Consider the following 16691-nt stretch of genomic DNA (forward strand, 5'->3'; position numbering starts at 1 on the left):
CAATATTGTCCAAGCATCGTTCTATTGAACAATATTAAATAACTGCCCCTGCAAGAGAAATTGCAACTACAACATTTATTTCTGTATTTCATAGTCAATGAAGCGTCGGTGATCATTTCGCTCTTAAGAAGTTTATTATCAATATGTTACAGCTTCTAATTTGATGCTGCATTCTATGTTTATAGAGATAATTTAGAATCTCTAAAAATCCATTGATAATATATCCTAGCTAGCTTACCACAAGGTTTTAATTTGCTCGCTAAAAGATCAATCGATTCACAACACTTGTTAATTAAGTGGCATAGAATTAGGGCAGGACACATTCGCCCGTGAACTAATATATAGATGTTGCCAATTCTCTGGCTCTTTTTTTCTTTTTAGATTTTGATTTTTGGCGAAATTCTCCAAATTTGAAATTAATATTGTGATTTTGCCATGCCTTTGTTCTGCAACAAAATCATAGTTCTTTTTCGTGTGCTTGTTATCCATAATTTGGTAAACCGTGTTTTCTGGAAACGCATTATCTATTACTCATATGAGAGGATGAAAGATGGTTGGCTAAAAAAATCCTTGTCTTGCTATTTGTGTGAATCGTCAAAAGCACCTTTAGTCTTTTTGTCTACTTCTCTTCGGTCTTAGGAAATGCAAAATCTAAAACAAAAGGGCATGTCGATTGAATTAGTGAAAATTTATGCAAAGCAACAGTTGAAAAGGATGGAGTGATGTCACGAACGTGTGGCTCATTAAATAGAGACAGAGACAAAAGATTTTTTTCCCATAAAATATTTTGAGACTTGGGCAGCCCATGAGAAGATAAGCAGGCAGTCCTGGTCCATCTTCCTTCCAATTCATTGCAACGAATGAGACATATAAACTACACCCTTATCATCATCCATCGCCGTTCCATCCCATATGATTAGGATCTTTGATGCCTGGTGTGAACTCTAACCATGGGCATCTTCCCAATTTCCATGAACTCCTCCGCACGTTTCCATGAGTTGATTTCTTGGACCAGCCTCCAACACCTACTCTTTGAACACGAGAAATGAAGGCAGCACGGTCTGCCTTCAACGACCTTGAGCCATGCCCTTAGACCGATCTCTTTGATATGAGAACGAGGAAAGAAAATTTAATGAGAAAAGGATTGCTGTGGAAGTCTGGAAGAAACTTCAAGGAAGTTGTGGCAGGAGGGGAAGAAAAAATGGAGAAAGGCATGGACTAAGATATTATGTGACCACGAAGGTAAAACTCGCACTGCCAACCAACCTAATTAGAATTTAGAAAAAAAGGCCTCGTCTAGTTCAACTGATCTCAGGCAACCAAGGATGAATCCAACTTTGCTCTGGATTAAGGTCGTGGAGCATGTAATTCTCGTGTGCGCCTCCATTCGTAATATAGAACCTTTCATTCAAATCCTTTTCAGTTCATGTATGTATTTGATATCCATCGCTATTTTTTCCATTGACGAATGGTGGGTGATTGAACAAGTGGTCGTATTCTATAACGAGCTGTCCATTGTTGATAGGAGGAACCCACTGAATGAATGTTAGGTGTTTTGTCTGTTGAGGACTGGATGGAAAAGACAAACCATATGATGTTCGCCTCCTATAATCCTGATACGGTCATATTAATTTAGGAATGCATAAAATCCTAGTTACGGCCTACCTTAGCCTCTAAAACTTTGTTAATATTAATTTAGGAATGCATAAAATCCTAGTTATGGACTACGTTAGCCTCTCTTCTTGAACAAGCCAAGAGAAGAGTACAAAAATGCGCTCAGCAAATCGAGAGCCTTCTTCCTATATTTCTGGTCTATTTATCCAACCTAACTCAGGCTACCTTTCACAACCCTATGACCAACTCTTGCACCAAAGTGTCTCGTGAATTAAAACTGGATCCCTCCCCCTTTTTCTAAATCTATCTTACATCAATGATAAAAGTCAATGCAAAATTAGGAGATATAAGTTACGGTCCTCCTCTTGACGAATATTCCCAAGAATGATATTTAAAGGAGAAGATGCGCCGAACCAAGAAAAGAATCTAAGAAATAGTAAGTTGTGTTTGAAGTGATCATGATGTAGGACTTGCCATTTTATTTCAACATGCACCGGTCAGCCACTAGCTTACCTTATAACGCATGTCACGCATTTTGGGCGTACTAGTATTGTATCCTTATCACAATTTCAATTGTGGGCAATAGCCCCCTAAGCCATTATTATCATCATTATCGTTGTCGCCATTCTTATTATTAAAGCAATGAATTTTATTATGATAGCAGTGCTTTTGTAATTGTGGGTGGTGTTATGATTTTCGATATGGCTGAGGCACCAAAGGGTCTCAATTATGCTGTACATACATTCATTTAGAGAGTGACTTTATAACAGTTATCAAATGGCTTTTTGATCCCATTCATGTTGAGAGTAGGCTCCATCCTATTTCAGTGAAAAGAAAAAATTCTTTTTACGAATCCAACAAATTCATAAAATTCAATCCACCCACCATTATGCCTAAAACGGCGGGAAATTGACGATGCTTTGCCTTCCACTGTATAAAATTCCCCTTTATGCAGTCTTACTCACGTTTATGGCCTATTCCCTTCTACCAAATATTCAATCCGGCGGTCCAAGTTTCGTCCCCAGGCGAGGCATCGAATGGCCCACAGTTTTCAAGTCCTCTTACGCTGGCCGCCGGTAAACTTATTTTTCCCCCTTTCGTTTCGGTCACTTCACTAGAGAGTTGGAGCCCAGTCAGCTTGAAGCTAACCACCCTTCTCCTTTTATTGTCAAAAGAAAGGCAGGCTTTTCTTGTTCCCTCTCCAGTCTCCACGCTGTTAGCAATCTCTCTCTCTCTCTCTCTCTCTCTCTCTCTCTCTCTCATATGGTAAACTAGGGGCTTCTCACTGCCACTCTGGGAACTTTGTTTTAGATTTTAGAGAGATGGTCTAAGATTTCAGCTATCTATAGGTCTCCTAGTATGCGTGACGCCACCAAAGTTATGGTCCCATGTGGTCGGTCACCAAGCTCTGCTGGATATTACTGCATTAGACTAGGGTTCTGACGTTGAATTCTTGTTAGGCTTTTGGCGAACTGCTCCAAGCCGTGCAGGCTAACCATTAATTTAAGATATTAACCCGGATCACCTTTTTCTTTATTTATTGATCTTAAGCCAGTTTTTTCAATATATACGAACACCAGTAAATTAACATAGTACCCATGCAGCCGTATGTTTAGTCTCACATCGACTATGCATTAGGCAAATCTTAAATACTTATGCAGGACTAAGAAATCTAAATAATACTTTTCGGCTGGTCTTTTTGGATGAGGTCTTATGATAAAATAGTATCACGTACAGCAAACTAAGCCTATAGCCCTAATAGACACTATAGGTCTAAATTGGATTTGTGGTTCATGTGATTGGATGCTACAAGTCTTCTCCATGTACCCTCTTTGCCGAGGAAAATCAGAAAGAGTACGTATTTATTTAAGAATGGAGAGTCTTTTTATTGGGACTCAGAAAACAAGCAATTCAGTGGCATTTGCTTTATTACAATAGAGATTTTTTTGATGGCTCAAGACTGATGCCATGACAACTAGTTTAGTTGGTCACAAATAGAAAGGTGAAGGTCATGTTACACATGGACGCTTCCAAAAGCAAGACGTGAAGACGTGAAACAAATTATATATAGGGAACCCCACTTTGCCGACTTTCTCTTTCAGATTTACCATTCAATACATGGAATGCTGCCCTTTTTCATGTACCTTTTTCTTTGGATAAGGGACCAGACGTAGATGTTTGCACGTGTCCTGTTCTCCCTTTCTTTTTCTTGCCATCGTAGGAGCCTTGTCGTGGCAAACCATCTTGCTTTAGTTGCTCTATTTCAGTGGCATGAAGCTTAAATATACCGTGGGAAGGGAAGGGTAGCTGTGGTGCTTTGAGTAGTGTGGTGGTTCAAGGACTAAGCCCATTGGATTCACTTTAAAGCTAACTGGTGTTCGAAGGAGGATAAACTATAGGTGCTCATGTCTATGTCAATGATTAGTCTGTTCACGTGTTGAGCTATTGACTGCATATCCTATATCCGCATGATCTAAGAAAAGAACATAGTGGAGCTATCAGCCGTTGGATCTTAGCTGATGCTAAAGCCAAAATTAGGCCTAGCTAGCGCTAGACTTCAGCCCCACAAAAGCTATAATAAAAGCTTCAATTCCACTCGTCGAGGTTACGTGATTGTTTTTGTACTCAAAGGATGGATGCTTTTGCTGGATTTCATCCCTAACTTCAACGTGTAAGAATCGCAATCACATGTCTTCTTCTTTTTTTCTCTTTTTTTTTTTTTTGGTTGAAAACAAATACTCCATACAGTGCATGTACAAATACACCCAATAAAATCATCACATATCTTCGGCAATGGAAGATAGGGCATGTAAGCAATTGCAAATAACTGAGGAATGGGAATAAGAATTTTACTTCGCCATTGATGTGATGACAAGGAATCTCTTTCAGTCTAAATGAATTGCAAGATCATAGTCCTTTATGGTTCATCCTCGTCTACTTCGGTCTTTCAACATGGTTCACATTTCAGTACAAGCCACCGTCTAATGATGTGCCGCAGTTACATGCCCGCACGAATGATACAGGCACAATTCATATTATAGATACGCACTTTTGATCTATGACTAATAAGCTACTTCCGTTATAATCATAGTCACTCGATCAAATCCCTCATCTGAAAGTAGTTGGTATTTTTTTAATTCAAATACCAGCCAAATGTTGCATTTCGCATCCAACAAACTTATCTGAGTTTCATAATCAAGATAATTAGTGGATTTATTGGATCTGCGATGCAACAAGTTGTGAAATGGACCACTTGTTAGTGGACACATCCGGTAGCATGGTAGAAATTGAACATGTAGCTAATAGCCTGCATTAGCTGGTGAAATACTGATAGAATCCGATGCGTTAGTGCTGAAGATGGTGAAGTAAGATAACCCTTTAGGGTAGCCTTCTTTCAAGTTCAAAATGAAACAATGCCTTCTTGTGATGCAAATGACCAGCAAGCAAGTTGAGTGAATGTTTGGGAGCTTCGAAAAGTCTCCTTTAGTGACACACTAGAAACCCATAATCGCAGGAATAAAAGACAAAGCTAATATGTGCATACTTCCTGCTATATATATGCAGGAAAACAGAGCTTTACCCAAGTACCGATCAACTAGCAAAGGATTTAAACATCAAAGTGCAGGTTCGAATCACAAACCATATCCTAGACCAGAATATTTACATGCATGGGATGACTTTATAACACATAAAAACAAAGTTCTACTGTATGAAAGAGTAAACCCCTCATCTCTATGCTGATTCAGCAAATCCAACTCTCAGCGGGCCATAGTCAAAAACTGTGATATACTCCCATGAAGACATCACCCAATATCCTGCAGCATTTACAGTACTTGCATGAGAAACCAACCTACAGCCTACAAGCAATGAGAGACGGTGAAGCAATGGCTATTCATACCAAAGGGGACCCTGAGGTACATCCAAGGCTGTAAATCCACTGATGCACTGTGCTGAACTTCCATCGCTGACTTTAAGAATGTACCATGCACCCAATAAGATAGACCAGAAAAATGATAAGAAACATATTGTTACAAGCTATTCATGGCAGAATAACCAAAATTATGTTGGTCATCATCACACGCATCTCAATATGGTGTTCATTAAAGGGGATGCTGTTATAACACAATATATAAATTGCCAATCTGGGGGAAAACCTCATTTAAAAAAAAAAGGGGTGTTCAACAAACGCCATAGTTTTTAATCTATGAATATTCCCTTCAAGAAACATAGCCATCTTAAGCCAAAACAATCATAAGATGCTTGAGATTTGAATTGTACTTGGATTTTAGTAGGAAAGCATCTTCATGTATGAAGCTAATCACATGTACAACTAGCATGAGGCAATTATTCAACTCAGTTAATTTTTTAAAAAAGTTTATTAATTTTCCTTTTTTGGCAATCAAAGATCCAACAGTTACTGTTCTTTATGCTAATAGTAAAGCATGACTTAGGCCATGTCATCATGTCATGCATACCCCTATTGTAAATCTCCCCAAGCTGCTTGTCAGCTGAAATCATGGTCTATGGAACACTCAAAATTATCTAAAGCTCTCTTGTAAGTGTCAGCATGCAGGACACGAGAAGACATGGATGAACACTGCACTTTAAAGTGTTGTTCTAGCATCCATAAAATGTGCCAACACTTGGCACTTCATCTTTTGAGTGTTAAGATACTTTGAGTTGACTAATAACCATGATGACCAATAGCAACCATAGAAGATCGCAGTCCTTGAGGATGTATCCAACACAAGTAGCTGAAATCTTTCACTAGGGTTGAATCTTGAGCCAGACTTTAATATTTACTCCCTCCATCTGATGTGAAGGCTAACAAAGGTCACCCAGATAATTCTCAAATATCCATGTTGATACTTCAATAGTAACATGGAAGCTTTGTGATTACATATCATCCATAACATTCTTCATAAAGTTCATCTTTTACATAAGAATTTAAACAGAATAAATATGTTGGGTATCATATAAAGAAGGAATCCTACATTCATATGATTAAGATTAAGCATTTTCTTTTTTTTTTGTTAATGCATCAATTTTTTTTGTGGTGCATATGATGCCTACAACAATGTCCTAGGCTCTGGACAGTTAAGTTGCATTCTCTAATCCCATAGTCTACCCACATGAGCATTGACCTATAGGCGTCATAGGCCAGGTTAAAACTTGAACCCGCCTACCTCCATTATAAGGATTCCAGAAACCAACTAACCATCTATTTTGCCAAACTTCTCCCGTTCATTTTTCTTCTTGCAGATCTGCTTAACAAGCCGCTGCACCCTACCTAGACCAATCTTACATGACAAAAGGATTAATAAAACTAAAAATGCTTTCTTCTTAAGCAAATAAAACCAAATACTTCAAATTCCTTTTTTTATCCCTTGGCAGCCCCACTTCATCAAAGTTGTCAAAATGAGGGTCCAGTGGTTTCACTTCGAGCAGAAACCATCCATTTCACCCTGAATCCAACTTATTGAAGGACTTATTCAAAAGATAAAGATGGTCTTATCAAAATAACATGCAATAGACTGCATCAGTGTCGCAAGCCCCCTTTAAGACTTCATTGGTAAGGACATTCACTATCACTACTTCACAAGTCAAGCAAAGGCCTGGCACTTACAAGGGGCCATCAGGTTCTAATAGATTTATAAATCCCAAAGTAGGACCTCATAGAGAATTTCCGGTAGCAATCCCTTCTCCAGTATCCAATAACCTCTCAACAAAAGGATGGGTGGTCGAGCAGCATGACACATTGTTTCATCTTGATAAAATAACATGAATGTAGATCGTGTTCTATCCAAATTATGACAAATAAACATAAAGTCAACTGAAATAGTATTTTAGTGTTTTGTTATATTTGATCCATAAACTAAACAGTAAACAGTACCGTCTAGCCTAGATAACATAAACAAAAAACCAAGATCTGTTGTGCCGGAACTGGGGCTCGGACCGGTTGCCCAGCGGCACGGGTCGGTACGCCCCCGTACTGTTCCTTACTGGGTCCATACCGATACAGTAGAGGAAGCGGGGGAGAGTGAGAACGGGAGGGAGAAGAGGAAGAGAGAGAGGGACAAGGGGGAGAGAAGGAGGGAGAGAGGAGGGTGGTGGAGGCCGGCGAGCCGCGCGGAGGAGGTGGAGGAGGGGCTCCGCCTCGAGTCCCCTATTTTGTTCAAAACAGTGGGACCTTTTTTTTATTTCGCGATTTTTAAGTGAAGTCGGGGCCCAATCTGGGACTCGTATTTTGAACAAAATAAAGGGACCCAGGGCAGAGCCCCTCCTCCATGTGACTCGCCAGCCTCCACCTCCCTCTCTCTTTCTTCCTCTCCCGCTCTCTCTCTTTTCTTTTCTCTTCCTCTCTTTCCTTCTTCTCCCCCTCCGTCCACGGCTTTCATTTCAATTGCCGAAACCGTCCCAGTCCGCCACCGATATGGCTTGGTACGCTCCTAACCGTCCGGTTCGGGACGGTTCCAACGACCCTGCAAAGAACCTTTGGTTTTCAATATCAAAGAGCATATTTTTCTTTTCTTTTGCTGCAGACTTCATAAAAATTTTCTTGGAACAATCCCAGCCCAAAGACAAGAAAGCAGCAAATCTTTCCAAAATAACAAGTGCTTTCAAGAAATTTGAACTACACCATGATAAAGTGAAAATTAAATACTTAATCATGGTGTTTTAGTGATAAAAGAAAAAAGCACAAAAATCCAAAAGTCCATCAAAAAGCAAAAGTATGGTCTGGTTGTTGTCTTATTAAGATGCAACTTCAACACCATTTTACTTGTCAAACAAAATAGATTTAAAATTACTAGGTGATAAATACAGCTATCAAAATGATGGTAAAATGCCTGTGACTGTCATATTTTTCAAAACGAGCAAAAACTAAAAGTTTATTGAAAAGAACAGGTGATAAATCACAATGTACCTGCTCTGGTTTCAAGTCAAATCTCTTACCACCAATAGTGAAAGAAACAACAGGCAAGGATGCGAGGCTACTACAGTCTACAGCTGATTCCCTCATGGGGCTAGGCAGACGCTCACATAGCTGCAATGCAATTCAAGATAATGAAAATAAAAATAAAAAAGAAACTCTTAGTTACATCACCTTTTGGAAAGCAACTTACCTCACTGATTTTGCCATCTCACAATATGAGCACATACCATCTCCCAGACCCCCGGTTAATCTGTCTCTTCTGCCATTCACCACACTCTTGATGCCCATACTGTGTAAACATATATAAGTGAAGCAAAAAAGTGAAAACATTTGCGTAAATAATATAATAAAAAACATATATGCTGAAAGAAAGATAAACAAAGATTATGTTGATGATTGACTTCTAACCTAACTCCACGAGTCCCATCAAAGGCACACAGCCCAATTTGAGAACAAATTTGTGCAAGCTCTTCCTGCAAATTTTTTTTAACAAAAAAAGTATCAACCTTGTAGGGTACAAATACAGCTGTACATGAGTATGATGATATCAGTCTAAAACATTTTACATAACCGTAAATATCAGAAAAGACCTTTTCCATCAGCATTTTCATAATCTTTCCCCCATATTGTGCGACCACTGCTTTGCCTTGTTGGGTAGCAACACCAGCAGCTCCAATTTTTTGATTAACCTCTGCAAAGATGGTCTGCAAAGAATAAGTTACAGAGGATCACAATTAAGAGATGATCTATCATTGCTAATTACAAAGACAGTGCCAAGGCCGAATGATGACCTTTTGATCCAATTACACATCAGCATGGAGATGTAATGGAAACACAAATACAGTGATATGAAAGCTAACGACAGCATAACCATGATACAACCAATCAATAGAAGGCAGAAATATGTAAAAGAAGAGTTTCTGTTGTCACTTTACTCAAGAAGTATCTGAACTAGTTATCTACTGGAAAAAGACACAATTTTTAGCATAAATTTTGAAAAATATTGCTTGTTATCTCTGCTATCCTCCAAAATTCTATTGAATTTTCTCTCTGAAATTTTCAACACTCTATTGAACTTTCTGTACTCTCGTTTCAGACTTTCAATATCACTCCTTATCCTTGTCTCAACAATGGCTTTGTTCAGAAGATTTTAAGAAGTACGAATGTTCACCATTGCCAAATCAATGTCAAATGCTTGTGTGACCATGTAGCATCAGAAAATATTGTGGTGCTTTAAAAGAGTATGTAAGAGCGGACATACAAAGGACTTCTTAGAGGGCAATGACTAGTAGTATAAACATAACCCTAGTAGATACATGCAGCATTCTAAAATTGTATCAAATAGCTCAGAATCTTACTATTTTCTTTATGATCATGGTCCATCACTTTGACCCAAGAGCATTAATGCAAGTATCAAGTGACCATATTTTTAACAAATAAAGCCGTGCCCGCTATGAACACGATAGAAATGTTTTGATAAATTCATGGCACAGAACAAGTTAAATGCATCATTGGTGATGAAATGTCATTGCTGCTGAAATTTTTATAGTAACAAGTCAAATCACCCTAGCAGAAGCCATATATCACCAGATTTTGACAGAAAATATCATTATGTTATTGCATTTCTCAACAACCAAAGGTGAATATATTATAAAGACAATTTATATATCTGTCTGTCTGTCATGTTATTGTGCATTACTAGACATATGCAAACACACTCACTAAGAAAGACAGACAGGCAGAAAGACAGATATCAATAGCTATGTACTATATTGTCATCCTAGAGGCAGAAAGCATACATGTTTCACATCTAATCACTGCTATTAATCACATGGGTAATTGTGTTTCGAGCGATAGGCCTGGAAACATTCTAGCCTTAAATAAGTTACATCCCCTTGTACCTTAATGAGGTCACTGGCCAAAGGAAAGCTAACTTGTACAAAGTCCAACCATCATATTTTCGTGAATCATGAAGTCTAGAGTACTAAATGATGTAAGGAATGAACAAAACTTGGCTCTTGCAATGAAAGTGTAAATTTTAAATAAAAAATAAATCACAGACGTGTCCTTTTTCATGGCCATATTAAGCAGGTTATACATATCAATGCTTGCATGAAGACCAAAAAGCATAAAGAAAAGAACTGAAAGAGAGAAAAGAAGGCTAATCAGTTGAATAACCACCAAACATAGGCACACACTGTTGGACCAGCAATCAAAGAAGTTCCAGAATCTGCAATTCCTTGACATCCTTTAGCACAGAATCCTGAAGATCTCAAGTTGTAAGATAATCAGGAGGTGTAAGAGAACATCTAACTAGAGAACATGCATGAAAGCAGAAAAAATAGCATATCAGAGAATTAGCATGAACTACCAGTTTTTTGACCACCAACAAGGACATCTCCAATTTCAAACTGCAACAAAAAAAAAAATTGAAATACAGAAGTTAAACAAAGTGGATAGTGGGTAAAATATGAAAAATTATATACTAATGAAAATTATTTAGGAATTGGATAAAATATGACAAATCATGTACTAATGAAAAAATTTAGGGATCAAACCTGCCAGTAGCCTTTCTGAGTTACAGGGACATATGCGTGTTCACCCTTATAAGGCTTTGGGTCAGTCCCTCCAAACACAGTTTCACCTCCCTCCCATCCTCAGTCTTCCGGTTAAACCAGAACGAGAAGACGGGTTCTTTAACAAGACTCTGGTTGACAATGTTATCCCAGTTAAATGGTACAAGCAGGCAGACTTATATCTCTGATTCTCTCATTATTGTTCATGGAGCATTTACAAATATCTAAATGTCAATCCCTCCGCACCAAACAACAAAAATAAAAATGATAACAAAACAAAGAAACATATAGTATTGTTAGAACTTTGACGCACAAGAGGGCTTGTCAAGCCTTAGCACTCCAAAATAGCAGTTCCATGATAAGGATTATATGACAACATGCCCCCTTGGCATGAATAATTGGTCTCTTTAAGGCAGCTTAAAGTCCACTATTAATCAACAATTCTGCAGGCTATCATCATTGAATAGACAACCGTTCCAACTGAAATTCTTTTTTTCTGGAAATCAAACCTTTCAGTCAATTAGAACTTTTTTTAACAAATTGGTGATTTAATATTTATCTAGCACTATGCAGTTTGACCAAACATTGACTGATGACAGAGTTTACAATTTTTTTCAGGATGAAAATATCAAATTTTACATAATCAAAGCTAAAAGGGAGGCTAAATCAGTTTAGAGTTTTGTATGTTAATCACATTCTCACGACAAAATATCTACATTTTCTATCAACGAACAGTTAAATCCACCTAAAAGAGAGATGTCAATCCAGGCCTGGTTTCATGCATCTCATATCTCATGGCTGCCTCATGGAGAGGCTAAAATAAACCTAATTGACATGGATTCCAACTGAGATAAAATATGATTTGGAGTAAATCGAAGCACAAATACTATTATTCAAGCCTAAGGGGAACTTCACATTTGTTCTTTCAGATTTCTCTCATAAAGATTTCCTTCGATTATGTCATAATTTCAGTAGATGTATGTCACTTGCATGTCTATTATCGGCTGACATCCTCTTTTCAAAATTTTCAAGTTTCTTCTTTCCCATGCTTTCTTAGTGACCTCTTGTCCACTAAAGATTAAGTTCTAGCACATCAGTTTCCGGCAAAACCATACCAGTCATGCTTGGTTCATATGTTAATCAAAATTGGAATTCCTTGGATGTAAGAAACTAAAGTTGGGGTTATGGGTAATATGCACCATTACTCCATAAGTATTAGAAGCTATCATCCATTATTACATCTATAGATTTTTTGTATTTAATATTTATACTTGCATTTGACCTTGATGCTGATACCAAGCCAAATGTAAAAATATGGATGGTTAATGTCAGGTTGATGGTATAACAAGCATGTCAAACCATGAGAGGAATCCAAAGAAATCATGATACTGTGGTATCCCTGTTTCATATAATGCACCGTTATATAACTCAATTACACAAAGAAGTGGGCAGGGGTAGAGAAGCTTGAAACAACATCATAGGTATAAGAATAACTGACAAATGAGGACCTATAAAGTTGGTCCAAATAGTTGGGACAAGGCTTGATGGTCATGATTAGTGATCTTCCAACTTAGACAGAATCAAGTAGCCGCAAAACACATATATGGTCAATCTAATACTCAAATACCTCATTATTCTCATTCATTTGTTTTGCCCGATATGCCTAAAGATTTTTCTGAAACTTTATTTGCCAAATTTAAAATTTTTCAAGGCTTTGGCATGTTTCAGCCTGCAACCATCCAAAACAATTAATATATTTCTAACTGCCCTGCGAGTTTAACTTCCATGGGATTTCCTATCACAGGTTAATAAGATAATGGTCTTAGATACATTTCGCCATTGCCCTGCTTTTCTCTTTTTCCCCAAAATATTGAATTATCATGTTTTATTTTGACCAATTATTGTCGATCTAACTGAACTAAGAACAAAGATTTTTAAACAAGCACTGAAAAAGAAAATGACTTAACAACCAAATAAGTATCAATACTCAAGTTAGGATTGCATACCATATGGGCACCAAATTTCCAACTGAGATTTCTTTAAATCCAAGTCCAAGTATTCCATCAAATTTTGCCGCCATTTGTGACAGTCGGCTCCCTAGTGGCTTCAATAAAAACCTGAGGAAAAGCTTTGATATGAGTATATGCACTCCATAAAATATATACAAAGTGAGAAATACAGAATATATGAAGCAGTTTCAAATAAATTCCAACCTGATTCTTGATGGTAAGGTCACCAACTGTAGCATGATCTTGGCTTAAGAAACCTGCTACTGATCCGGTCCCATAGTGAATATACGCAGACCTCCCTGCTGAAAGGATCAAAAGAAATAACATCAAAATGCTCTTTAAAAAAAATAATAAATCAAAAAGAGAATCTTGTGAGAACCGGTAATGAAACAAAAAATAGTGCATAGTATGATAAAGAAATATTCACTCACAAGCCAACATAAGATTCCATCATGTATAAGACATGCAAGAATAGGGCAGAATGCCTAAGAAAATAAAAGAATACCATTGGACATGTTCATTTTATGCTACATGCAAAGATCAAAAGTGGTGAAAGCATGCCCAAAGCTACAACTTACCCATATATATGTGAAGAGAGTGAGAGAGAGAGGGGGAGAGAGAGAGAGAGAGTTAAATAGGAAGGTAATATGTTATGTTAATGGTTCGAACTTAGACTGCGATGTTTCGATCAAGGTTTCAAATACGCCTGAACAAAATGGTACAAACAGTACCATACCGGTCTGCTAGGTTTCAGACACCGGTACAAAGTGTACTGACATGAGATGCAGTCCCTATCATGTATCAGTACCTGGCACCATACTGTTATGGAAAAACTGGTACTAGGTATTCGACGGCAAGCTTGAATTTCAAGAGTAGGGGCGCCACAGAATAGCTACGGAAGCTTCCTCGACTCTACTGTCAGACTAAACTACTCCATTCCCCCCGAGGGGGAGAGCGAAGCAGGGGGAGAACCGACTTCTCTCTTCTCTGCATGGAGGCAGTCGGAAGTACCAGCTTTGACTTCACTTGGACTTGACTTCAAGAGCTAGAAGCTGCGGGTCGAGTCAACTACACCAGACTGACAGGGCACACCACACTCTATCAAGCAAGCAAGCTGCCTGTGAAGTTGAAGCTGACTTTGCGATACGGACCATTCCCAATTTTCTTGCTTGCGAATATCTAACGATTAGCTTTTAGGCTAGATTCACCTCCGTACATGCGGATGTACTCCGGGATAGACGTGGAGAGCTAAAAACTGTATGGGCCACCCTTGCTAGCAGAAGAGAAGGAAAGAGTTCTCCCTACCCCTTAAGTAAGGTCGTCTTTGGCACTCCAACTACTGATGTTTTGACCAAGGCCCTATAGAAGAAAGTTGGAGAGGAAGATTCGTCATTCCCGTAGCGGTGACCGAGAGTGATTGCGCATCGGGGGCAGGGGGGTAACGTCCATCTAATCTGGAAGTAGGTGTTTGAGCGAGGTGTCCGAGCGAGTCAGGGAAGGAAATTACTTTTTGTTTATATACGATAAAAGTGGTCTTCCTCGGGGTGACAAAGAGAGGGATTTCGACCTTCGTTTTTCGGGAGAATGAAATAGGGGATCTTTGACTTTCCGGTAAGGAAAGATATGGGAACTCATTCATTCTTTATTAACCCTCACGCGGTTTGAAACCTTGGTTTCAATGAACTTTCAGTTAAATATCAAGAATTGGTACTAGAAACTCCTCTATATCATAACATTTGGGATCCATAAACATGTTACACATTTGTGAGTTAATGTTGTGAACTTATGCCCCAAGAATCCAAACTAAATCTCTAATAATTGTGTCTCTGATCAGACATCCTCCCCTAGAATAATGTCTGAAAAATTGGCAGCCGGAATGGATAGCTCTCAGATGAAGTCTAACTGAAAAGTGATTGGAGTTCTCATAAGCCTCAGTTTGGATTTTTTTGTCTTCATTTTCTTAAGTTTAGCAGTTCAGATCTTTCTTACTAGCGATAGATTAAGCCTTCGAAACTTGTTTTCGCAAGATTAAGTTCAAGCTTTATCTCAAAAAGGCTTAGAAGGCATTGCTTTAACAGAAAGGCTAATTAATCTTTTTCCAATGGTTTATTGTTTCAAGTAAGATGGGTTTGTTTTCACTGAGTCCAAAACTGACACAGATATTGGGATTTTAAGTGGATCTGATCAGGTGTCAGTTAGTTTCAGTCAATTCCAACCGAAATTGACCGCTTTAAACCAAAAGCGACATGGATGAACCTGACAGCCTACTTTTGTTTCTTTTCCCATGCATCTCTTTCCTATAATTGACATAAAAATCTACCCAATTCTCCAGCAAGCAAACTACATCCAAATGTTGGTTTTTTTTTGTCCATATACACACCATCCTTAAAAGTCCGAAGGCGATCTTACATTTTCCTTCCCCAGTATCCGCAAATATTAATCAATTAGATAACAATACTAAGAAAAAGTATGTAATTCCTAACCAGCCACTAGTCCCAAGAACAAAACCAGTCAAAAAGAAAAATAAAGAACATTAGCAAGGAGAGGCAAACCCTTCTGCTGATAGGTGCCTGAACATTAGCAAGCCGCGGCGACCCGAGCTCGATCTCGCCGAAGTACCGAGCGTTCATGTAGTTCTTGAGCGCCGTCCCCTCCTCCATGTCCGCGAGCCGGGCCGCTAGCCGGCTATTCTGGTCCAACCGCCTCTCCTTGAGCCCGATCCAGACCACTCCATCGGCCGAGACCGGAAAATCCCAACAAAACAAGAGGATCGAAAACAGAGCAAAGACCCTCACAGCATTGCCCCTGGCTCCCATGGTGGACGAGACCTGCTCATAAAAAAATTGATAACGTCAAAAAAACTATGACAAGAATCAAAAGCGGGAAAAGGAAAGAGAGAAAGAGAACGAGAAAAGGCGGTAATGGGTTACAGATGACAGGAATGGGGAGGATGGGAGGGAGCTGGGAAAGGTCGGTGGGGATAAGAATGGGGAGGAGACGAGAGGAGAGGACGGAGAGTGGGCTTAAATTTGGTTGTTGAGAATGAGATAGGATTTAAGACATAAAGGGTGCCTTAGAATAATTTTTTGATATTTGAAAAATAATAATAATAGTAATAATAATAATAATAGTAATAATAATAAAAAGATTATTTGAGGTCTTTAGGGTTTCACTTAACATAAGTATAGAAGGTTTTCAAAATTCAGACCCTCTGGTAAGTGCACTAAGCCTAGATTTACAAGAAATGTCAGCAAGGTTAATTAGTTAACATACGAAAATGTACTTGAGCCATATGGATGGGTTATATTGTATTTTTTTATGCATTCTCTTGTCCCCTTAGTTATTTTAGAAACCTAAATTCGGTATATATATGGAATGGGATAGCAATTTTGATTTTACTGAAAATTATGTTGGGTAGCAAAAAAAATTTGGTTTCACTAAAAAATTATTTAAAGTGCGGGTTATGAAATAGTTCCATAATATCCAAAAATTAAGCAATAAATTATAGAAAAGATTTGGAATTGGATTAATTGGAAAGTTGAGATGCCTCGTTGAGAA

The 16691-nt window shown here is 38.3% G+C and overlaps 1 pseudogene; it reads right to left on the reverse strand.

Annotated features, from left to right (window-relative positions):
• Positions 1-5113: 5113 nt before the first annotated feature.
• LOC103699643 lies at positions 5114-16166 on the reverse strand (annotated as a pseudogene).
• Between the last annotated feature and the right edge of the window lie 525 nt (positions 16167-16691).

This window comes from Phoenix dactylifera, chromosome 9 (genome assembly GCF_009389715.1).
Source record: "Phoenix dactylifera cultivar Barhee BC4 chromosome 9, palm_55x_up_171113_PBpolish2nd_filt_p, whole genome shotgun sequence".
NCBI lineage: Eukaryota > Viridiplantae > Streptophyta > Magnoliopsida > Arecales > Arecaceae > Phoenix > Phoenix dactylifera.